This window comes from Mus caroli, chromosome 6 (assembly GCF_900094665.2).
Source record: "Mus caroli chromosome 6, CAROLI_EIJ_v1.1, whole genome shotgun sequence".
Taxonomy (NCBI): Eukaryota; Metazoa; Chordata; class Mammalia; order Rodentia; family Muridae; genus Mus; species Mus caroli.
Genome location: NC_034575.1, coordinates 98,869,459 through 98,881,179, shown reverse-complemented (window position 1 = coordinate 98,881,179; position 11,721 = coordinate 98,869,459).

Here is an 11,721-nt window from a genome sequence, read left to right as displayed (position 1 = left end):
AAAGAAAAGAAAAGAAAAGAAAAGAAAAGAAAAGAAGGCAAAAGAAAAGATAAGAAAAAAATTAATATTCAGAAAAAATATTGGCCAACTTATTAAGGAGTGTTCATTTCTTTGGACCAAAAGACTTTATAAAGAGTGTGTTGTTCTTTATAAGTGTGTCATTGAATCATGCAGTGATTTTTGTACTCACTGCAGTCATGGGCTGCAAAGCTACCAGGCTGTATACTCCCTTACAGCTGCTTATGTGATGTCAGAACATTTCATCTTTATTATTTATCAGAGCTCCTGCATTATATCCAGCATAAGTAAACATTACATCTTTTCATTGTCAAATTTCTACTGCAGGATGGACCATCCTTCTTAACTTCTTAACTCTGTTTGAGTTTCTTGATAGTGCTCATCACCATGTCACCCACAGGTAGGATTCATTGCATCCTCTTCACCAAAACAATAGAAAGTATTCTGGCTACAGTGATGTTGGCACTGTTGATCATAGTTTTTATAGGAAACTCAAGAACTGTTCACTTTACTTTCATCTATAGTTATTTTTTTTATTGAACAAGATTTTCATACAATATATTGTGACCATGTTTTGCCCTTCCTCCAGCTCCTCCCAGATAGTCACTACCTCACTATCCACCCAAATATATGTTCTTTTTCTCTTTTTCTATTTAAAAGAACCAACCAGAACCAAAAACCAACTGAACAAGCAAAAGCCCATAAGAAATGCATACAAGGCACACATAAATCCTCACAAAAGCACAAAAATGGAAATCAAAAGAAATAAGCAAAAGACTGATAAGATAAAAATTCCCTAACAAAGTAAAATGAAAAAAAATAAAAGTCTATGAAATACCATTGAGTGTGTTTTGTGTTGACCAAATACTCTTGGTGTAGGGCCTACTCTGAAATGTAGTTAATATACCTACTGAGTGAGTCTCTATTAGAGAAAATTGATTTTTTTTCATTTGATAATGAATATCAACTACTGAACAGCTTTCTGGTTAGAGGTGAGAGCCCATGTCCACTTCCCCTGCTCAGTCAATAGCTGAATTTTATAAAGGATGTTCTTATGTGTTGTCCTTATATTTCTACAGCATCACCACTCTAAATTGTGCTCCCTGACTCAAATCAAATGTACCTCCATCAGAATGGCAGATATCCATACTCCACACCTTCTTTGTGTTGTACGATAACATATTTATCTGCTATTATCTGAACATTAAGTCTCAGTCATTTCTGAGTTTTTGCAGGTATTATACCCCTCTCTTTAATGAAACTCTTAGATGCACAAGAGCAAAGACTTTTTCTTCATGGACTTTAGCATCTAAGGCAGTTACTACTATGAAATCTTCAGGCCCAAATAAGGTTAGTGAACTACAAGAGAAAGAATAAAATTCAAAGTTAGGGAAATTATTTAAAACTTCAATAAATGAATTTAGCATGTAAAAATAATAAAATGAATGCTATTTCTAATTTAATATCCAATATGTACTTAATTTTTTATTTTATGGCCCTTGAAATAAAATCCATAAAAACACCTTCAAATTTGAGTGATTTACATTCTTGGCTATAAAAACTATATAAATCAGTATTTGAAACTATTGCAGTTAAAACGTTTTACTCAGTCATCCATCTAGCCATTCATTCATTTATTGAAAAATCCATGTTGAATATATACGGTACACCAGACTTGTGGTGTGAATCTTAAATGTCCCACTCAGAGGCCAAATATATTATGTTCTTAGACTCCAACAGCCCAAATCTTAAAAGCTTTGACCAGTGTGACATTACTAGGATGTAGCTGAAATCCAAGTCACTGGGAGCATGCTATTAGAGGAAGTATCATAGCCTCTGGTCCAACTCTCTTTCTCTTGGTTTCCTGGTCAGTGCAAAATATGAATCTCTTCTGAAACATGCCCCGGCACAGCACTGTAACACCATGCATTCAAGGCCTTGCAACTGTGAACAGAATCCTCTGGAACTATGATCTACTTATAGCTTTACTTCTCAGAGGTTGTTTACATTAGGTACTTTATTACAAGGACGGATATCAGTCAACACACATGCGTTTAGCTAGGCACTCAGAATATTACAGCAAATGAGACAGGATAAAAATTCTTGCTCTCAGTAAACTTATATCCCAAAGGTAGAAAGGATTATTAACTACAGAAAATACAGAAAACAGAATAATTTCAATTAAAAAATGTATCTGTGCAGTGTTGTATGTGTGTGCTATTTTAATGTGCCTGTGTGCATGTGTGTGCATGTGGTTGTGAGTGGATGCCTAGGTGGAGAACAGAAGTTGGATATTTTTCCTTTTGCATTAATTTTTTTGTGAAAAACTCAACCTGCAGATTATAGATACAGCTAGACTGATCAGGCAATAAGCTTCAGGGACTCTTTTCAGTTTGCCCCCAACCCCATTCAGCGTCTGTTATACAGCACAGCACCATGCCCAACTCTTTACATCTGAACTTGGGTCCCCATGTTTGCACAGCAAGCATCTTACTAAACCACCTCACTAGACTTATTTTTATGAAGCAAGGTTTTATGTGGCCCAGAATGACTTTGAATTTGCTGTGTAGCTGAATAAAACCGTGAACTCTTGGTCTTCCTGTCTCTACCTCCCAAATGCCATGATTGTAGACATGTACGACAATGGTAAGTGAAAGAATGCACTATGAGACACGATGATTAATCCAATGAACACAGTCTTGAGTGGTGGTGGTGGTGACATAGGGCTTAGTCAGGTACAGTGGCTTGCGTTTTTAAGCCTAGAACGTAGGGAAGAGACAAACCAAGAACATCACAAGTTGAAGGCCAACCTGGGTGACATGGAGAGTTTCAGGCTACTTCCATCAGCACAGTGAAATGGTGTCTGCTGAAAACAAAACTAAACAATAAACAGAGTTTATTGCTTTGCAGCCTTTTGGTTACAATCAAATTTGGAATCGGTGTTATCCACACAATGAGAGAAAGAAAGATGAATTTTACATGTTTCAAGTATACTGACATCAAACAAGGTGCATTTCTAAGATAATACCAAGAGAATTGCTTTTGTTTTGTGACAGAAAAATATTGCCAGGGTTAAAAACATCATATTACATATTTAATCATTTTGGTACAACATCAAACTTTAGCCCCAAATGTGGCTAGTATTACAAGTAGTTTCTAAGGGGAGTGAACACATGAAGGTGGACCAGAAGTTTCATCCACTCTACCAGCCATAAATACTGATTTTGGATATGTTTTCTATGTTGCTTTTTAAACTGGGGCAGCTGGTACATTCTGAACACTGAGAATGATAAATGGGGTAGAGGCCACATAAGGTCTTTGTAAAGTTTAGTGAAAAATGTATCTCTTGAGAGTAATATCCCTCTTTCTTTAACTGATATGAGCGTTTGATAACCCCTTATTGTGCTTTTGATAAATCACACCTCATACTCATAAGTAAAAGGACAAAAACTAAGTGAAAAATTTAGAGCACAGTTAAAAGTCTAGTTACAATTGATGGTTGAATACAAATCTACTAAGGCTAAGTTTGGCATTTGAAATTTTTTATTTAATAAACTGAGAAAAACTACGATGATTTAGGAAATTAACTGCAATTAATGACAGACCCTTAAATGTTTGCCGTGTCAATTGTGGCCCTGGGAACAAGAGATTATTATTTACAGTTTAGTTAGGCTATGGCAGTCTAATCCACTCTCATGAAGGATGTTTTTAAACCCAGTTTGACATTGCTGTGGTTGAGTGATTAATATTTAATTTCAAATATAATGGGTTTGAATGGGTTTATATTTTTCTAACCCACACACATGGAAATTGAAAAGACAATTATCTGGGTCTGATAAAAGACAAGAAAATAAAACTCCATAGAGATCTTACTTTAGTCAAGGAATGCAGACAGTTGCTTCGTTTTATTCCTTGTGTATTTTTCCACACAGTAAGAATTTAAATGTTATTTTTCAAGCTCAGAATACTTAGACATATTTGAGGTTAATGGTTGGGGAAGTGAAATAGTTCTTGAGGAAATTATACAGCTGAAATGCATATGTATTCAAAATACTTAATTGCGGCTGGGGAGATTTCTTAGTGGATAAAGGACTTGTTACAAACTTGAGGACCAGAGTTCAGATCTTGTGTCCTCACTCATATGAAAGTTTGGGGAAGGGCTTCTCCTAACCCAATGCTTGGGATCCCAGATGTAAACTGCCTAACTCTCCTAATCTGAATTGGTAAGCTTCAGGTTTCATGAGAGACCCTGCCCAGGTAAATACAGTAGAAACTGATCAAAGTCTGCCTCATATCAAGCTCTGGCTTGTATACACAGATACAGATGCACATGCATGCACATCTGCACAGATGTACACCTACACATGAGCAAATACCACACACAAAAATGTATAGTCATTTAAAATATGCCTCAAATCAAGACAATGGTTTATGCTGTGTTCTAGGAATAGAGAGCATCCCCTGGGATTTTTAGGAAGTTAACAAATACCAACCCCTGTCAGTCTTAAGGAAGTGACCCAAAGTGACCCAGATTTAGGGGCCTGTTTTTTCCTGCTAGGAATTCTCCAAGAAATAGCTCATGAACAACAGCTACTGTTCAAGATTTTAAACTTTAGGTAGAAGTTTTATTGCCAACAAATTCCATAGTTGAGCTAAAAATGAAATTAATCACAAGTCTATATCATAGAAAAATAATTTGATCTTCCCTACTGCATCCTGCCCCAACACATTCTCAAAGGCAAATCTCTCTACAGACTCTCCACGATATTTTTTTCTGAGCAAACAATTGATAGGTCTATACATAACAACTTGCTTGTATATGCATGATATTAATTTGTCAATAAAAATTTATGTTTATACTATTGAGTATATATAAATTTTCAGCAATTATATCATAAAATTATTATTTAAATGTATAATTACACAATTGAATATGCCTAAATGAGTTTGTATATATTTATGTAAAATAAACACACAAAATAGCACATGTTTGTGTGTAACGGAATTCTATAGTATGTACTTGACTTTGTCTTACTATATATTTATTGCTTTTTCTTAACACTCCATCCATCCTTATAGCCTCCCTTTGTTTTGGTGTTTCTTCACCTGGCTGCAAATGGCTTGTGTTTTGGTTTATGTTGTTGGACAATGATGTTATAACTCACTAGCCATCGTTCTGGTCATCTATTTTTCAGGCGTACACACATAATTCGGGGAAAGTGTAACAGTTCTTGACCATGTCATTTTTTTTAAAAATTGTTATAATGTCCACAGGCTTCTATTGAGAAACTTTCACTGCTGAAACATGACAGTTTTCTTAAGAGAGCACACTCCGGTGACACAAATCTGGATGAGCCTCCCCTTCACCAATATGAATATGCTTCTCATACTCTCAATTGCTGATCCTCAAGCTCCACACATTCTATCAATTCTGTTCCTTTGCATTCAACTGATTTCCAGCTTCTTCCTTTCAAAAGCAGAATTCATAAACATCTGAGCAACTTTAGTGAAATTAAACATCAAGTGTCTTATTGAAAGCAGTTTTCTGTTTTCTTCTTAGAGTCACAAATGACCAGAGTCTACAGACAGGAGGCTATTCTAGGATGCCATCCAATTATCCTTTGGGAACTGTATTTTTTTTTTAAGAAAAAATATTCATTAGTGACATAACAGCTTTCAAAGGCTGACAAAGGCAGACACTTTGCAATTAGCAAAGGCTCTTTCTTTTCATGGGAAAGAAGAGATGTGGTTCTTAGAATGAGAGAAAGATAAGGAGACCCTTTCCTCTACAGCTGTTAAAACATCACAGTAGAGAGATGATGGTTGAAGTGGACTATTCATCTTTCTGACTGCCTATGAAAAATACACAGGCCAGCTGGTTCAGTGGAGGATAAAAGAGGAAACTTCAAAAAGAATTATTTTTTTCTTTGGTCAGCGTGACCACTTGATATTGGTTCTGGATACTAAGTGAAGTAGTCACATAATACATAATTCTTTGTGATAATGACAACAGAACAGAGGGAAGCATTATTTCCTTGATGACACAGCAGATGGGCTCTTTAAAGGGCAAATTGATGAGACCATCCCAAAGGAGTTGGTTTGGTTGGTGCTTCCCTAAGCACTGAACTGGATGGGTTGTTAGTTGAGTTCATTAAGAGAGAGTAAAGCACTAAGTGTTTATGTCAAGTGACTAGGGCTACTACAGATCAAGGACAGAGCAAACAATATATGCCCACACACAGGGGTGAAGTGGGTGAAATAATAGCTGTAAGGCTGGGCTTCCAGAGAACTCAAACTAGGCAGTGTATTTGGACCATCTCCTTAGCCTGTCATTCTAGTGTGATTAATATTTTCAAAGGGAAGATTGGTGAACTGTTGACTTAAAAGTCTTTTCTCTGGAAGATAATTAAATATGTTAAAATGCTGATGGGTGGAGAAAAGATGGAGAGGAATGAGAAGATCAGAAATTATTTATTAACAAGGATTCTGTGTCCATTTATCTTCTAGACAACATTTAACAACTACTACTCATACAGTTTCCTATTCAATTTTCTCTTTGTGTGTTATGATCCAGAGAACCAGAGGTTTCATAAGGAAAAGGCAAAGAGGAATCAGACTCTCCATCTCTCTCTCTGTCTCTCTCTCTCTTTCTCCATCACTCTCTCTGTGTCTCTGTCTGTCTCTCTCTTTCTTTGTCTCTCTTCATCGATCCCTCCATCTTTTTTCCTCTTACACACAAACACATACACACATGGATCAACATTACATAAATTTAACTTTCTAAATTCAAAATGAAATGAATGACTCACAGAGTCAGAAGGAGAATATGTGTATGTGGATCGAGATAATGTTAAACCTATCCTACCACTTGTTCTTTATGGACACTGAGCCAAGAGTATCTTTCCTGAATACAATATCACAAGCAGGATGGCTACAGTAAGTCCATAGTGTTTTATTGTAATGCTGTAGGTTAGAGCATAAAGATCAAAGTACTGGCTGATTCAGATTGTGTTGGGAATCTTTTTCTACTTTGAAGGAAGGATTCTCCTCTCTTATAACATTACATTCCCACTTATTGTTCCTAATCTCCTCAAAGACTTGCCTCTATGTACATTTACATTGGTTATTTGGGTTTCAACAGAACAACTTTGTGGGATATGAATGAATATCCAGTCCTGAAAATAATGTATTTTTTACATTCACAAATGATTAGAGACAACTTTGTGCTACAAAAAATTATATAAAATTTGAATTTCAGTTTCTGGTTGATCTGCAACCCTATAGGTGGAACAACATTATGAACTAACCAGTACCCCNGAGCTCTTGACTCTAGCTGCATATGTATCAAAAGATGGCCTAGTCAGCCATCACTGGAAAGAGGGGCCCATTGGACACACAAACTTTATATGCCCCAGTACAGGGGAATGCCAGGGCCAAAAACATGGGAATGGGTGGGTAGGAAAGTGGGGGGGAGGGTATGGGGGACTTTTGGGATAGCATTGGAAATGTAATTGAGGAAAATACGTAAAAAATATTAAAAATTAAAAAAATTTAACTTGGGATATAACCATACCTATCATTTGTAAATGGTCTTGGGTTGAATAGAACAGAGAGAAATCATGGGAAGAGTTTCTAATTTCCTATAAATGAGAAGCCCCAAATTCTGGTATCCCTAAACTCATATACATGAATCAAGAGAAACAGGTTCTTTGTTAGAGGGGAGCCATGTACTACACAGCATAGGAGACTCTTATAGTATCATCAGTGCATTGCCACTCTATACCAGCATTCTGAGATATTGGCTCAGATGACTTCAAAAGTAATACTTGAAATTATGCTTTCATCTCAGTACTTGGAAGGCAGAGGCAGGCAGATTTCTGAGTTCAAGGCCAGCCTGATCTACAAAGTGTGTTCCAGGACAGTCAGGGCTACACAGAGGAACCCTGTATCAAAACTCCCCCCCACACACACACAAAAAGAAAGGAAAATGAAGTTATGCTTTCAGATGATTATTATTGGTATATAAAGAAGAAGTTCCCATTGCTGTAGGACAAAGTGCAAAAGAAACCATGCATGCTATAAGGCCATGGTACAAGGTATGTGAGGTCTGATGCAAAACATAAAATAAATCCATTTGAGAAGCTCATATTTTTCTTTGGTGCATGTACTCAGATTGAAAGAGCTTTGTCCAGTGATCATACTGAACAAACTTTATTTCTTAGAGAGGTATGATTTTAGAAATGTGTAAATATCAATATGAATATACTTTTTTGTGATTTTGAAAAATTGTGGTATGTTCTCATTTTTTATTATTTCTGAAGTGTCAATGAATAACTAATCAATTACATTTTTTACAGAAAACTGCAAGCTTTTGAGCCTAACTGTCCTGAGTCCCCAGAGTCCTGCATAGTACATGATATATGAGATAATTATAAATGTCTGCTGAGAAAAAAATTAAAAGAATAATAGGTAATATTGTGGTCTAGTTACAATAGTCTCCAACACAAATGAATCAATCAAAAGTGTCAGGTTGATGTCTACAAGTGATGGTCATGGTCATAACAGGGAACATTCTGATCTGAATATGAGTTCTGTAGATTACCATAGCAACATGTAATACTGCCATGTGCTGTCTCTGTTTATAAACAGAATAGAGAATATACAGGCACACCTACGGGGTATATATCTCCCTTGTGTCTAGGCTTGCAGAATATCTATGTACCATAGATAGATAAATGTCAAACACTCACTGTGAAGCACCATGGTTCATAGGAACATTAGTAAGAAATATGTTTTTGTACTTCTGCTTTTTATTGTAATTCACTGTAAGATACTACACAACACAGCTTTTCAAATTACCAAGGAGAAAGTTATATTTTTCTCTGGAAATAGAGGTTGGAAAAGATATATTTGTAATCATCTGTGTCCATAAAGCTACTTACTCACTATAGGAAAGAAATATGGTTGTAGTCTTGCTTTTTAAGATTTCAAAGGCAACAGGAATTATTATGAATGCTGATAGTGATCAGGGAAGAAATTCCGTCCATGGCTAGGCAAAGGAGTTCCCACCATTTAACAGAGTTTCTTTCCCTTCCCACAAAGATTCCCCCTCCCTCTACCATGAGGTTTCTTTTAATAACTTCAATAAAAATAAAATTTTCTACAGTTTTCTAACAATTAAAAAAAAGATGATAGCCTTTGATTTTTAAATGTACAAAGTGAAGACTTGATGGATAATTTTCCATAATTCTAATATACATGTACAGATATAGATAAATGCAATTTTATATGCAAACATATATATATATATATATATATATTAATGTAAATCAAATTGTACATGTTTCTAGAGTGTTCATAGCCTTGCTCTGCTCTCTGTCCCTTTACTGTATTCCTTGTGTGTGAATGAAATGTGATCACTCTTCTTTCTGCTCCATCACTGATAAATTCTAAAATTCCGTTCCTCTGGAACAATAACATAGAGTATAATCTTTCTTCTACAAGCTATTTTGGTTCACTTATTTTTAATCACAGAAATAATTAATACTACTAATAATACAGATATCTTTATTATCTGCTTGCCTAATTTTTCTGCCAAATGTTGAACTAGTCTACAAATTTTTTCACTGGTGTACAGAATAGTTTCCCATGCGTATTTGAAGTGTCTCAGTTATGTCATTTCCCAGAGCTCAGTGAGATGTTAAGCTTCTGTTGATAATGACATTTTGCATCTGTTTAACAGTCTTTTCTTCTAGACTTCAGAGAGCTTTACCTAATAGTAAGTGATTAAGCGGCACAGTGCCCCTTGAGTGACAGGCTTAGTTATGCCAATTTCTAGAATAGAACATTAAAAACCATTAATCTGGAAATTCAAGGTTATCTAGATAAATTGAAACTGGGCAGCCTCATGGCTGGGGATTCCATCCTTTTTAAGGTTACTAGCTTCTACATGAAAGTGGGTTGGTGGGTTTGGAGTTTGGCCAAAGTTTCCTGCTTTTATATTGATAATAGTGCATGATTTTGAGAGTTATAGATACTCCATTCTCGTTCTGCAACTGTTCACTTGGACTTTTAGAGAAAAAGTGTCAGGCAAAGACTGTGTGTTTATATAACACTGACCATAACACAGATTATCAGAAAATTGATACAGGTAAATTTAAATGTATTTCTGTGTATGTACACACTATCAAAATGCAACCATTAATAGAAGTACTGAAACGAATTTACAGATATTCATCATTCACTAGCCCTGTTGAGTCTATTACTAATATCTTCCACTTACATTTTTGCTCCATATTTTATGTTTCTGCAGCCTACTCTGCTATGACAATACATTCTGTGTGGATATGGGATTAGCTCTGTAGCCATAGTAGACACATAATAGGGGTCTTGCTGAGTTACAAGTCCAGGCATGAAACCAATTATCTCCCCATGTCCCATGCAGCTCTATTAGAGTTTTTGTTGCTGAGATAGATCAACATGACCACAAGTAACTGGGGAGCAAAGGTTTTATTTTGGTTTACAACACTCAGGTCATACTCTGTGCTGGTTATTCTTAGTTGTCAACCAGCTACCTTTGGAATTAACCAAAACCCAATCAGTTGAGTTCCTCCTCCTCCTCCTCCTCCTCCTCCTCCTTCTTCTGCCACACCCACTCCAGTGAAGACTGCTTGACAGGCCCAAAAGGTTGGACACAGTACCAAGGCAAAGAGTTTCACAGAAACTCAGTCTCCTGGAACCTTGGCACAAATGCTCCAAACCTGTCCCTGCGTCAGTAAGTGAATGGATCTGTGTTCTTTCATTCAGTATTGTTTTATATAGGTGCCTCCAAGAAATGATTTTACAAATACCTAAATCAGGTTGAACGTTACTTCCTGGCCTTCACCAATGTCCTAGGCAGTCCTTGAGCTGACCCTGGGCTTGGAATTTCGTAAGAATATTACTCTTTCAGACAAAATGCCCCGGTGTTGACAAGTGGTAATCACAGTTTGATGGATAGGAGCTAATAATCTCAGGGCTAGTTCAAAATAGTAAACTTAGAATTCTCATTACAGACATAAATGGCAACCTATATTACATAATAGTAGAAAGAAGGTGGGTTGTGGTTTAAGGAGGAACTAGAGTATTGTATTATTCATGAAAGGGTTAGTAGAACAGAACTCCCTTGGTGCATGTTTCTCACTAGGTGGAGAAGAATAGCATAATTAGGTATTTACTAAGGGACCCCTGGTGGTGGGTTTAACAATAGACTAGCATTGCATCAGACCTTTCACCTGGCTCCTATGAATAGCTGATTTTAGATAGGGCTGTTCCTATCTCAGTTGTAAACACTGCCTGGCTCCTGTCAGCTTTTTATTGTATGCATTTTCTCTGTTTTGTGTAAAGAACCATTATACATCTCGATGTACCTTGGCTGATGTATCACCTAGCTTTCTTGTTTTTCTTCTGCATCATAAGTCTGGTGCTTGCTTTGAGAAATGACACTCACATATAGCACTCTCTCTGGTGTCCGTGTCTGTTTGTCATCTGCTGACTCTTTGCTCACCTGAATACTGGGATCCTGGATCCCTGTGAGTTGAGGGACCCACTGAATCTAGTCTATGGCATTCTTCCTTCTCCTTCTCCTTCTCCTTCTCCTTCTCCTTCTCCTTCTCCTTCTCCTTCTCCTTCTCCTTCTCCTTCTCCTTCTCCTTCTCCTTCTCC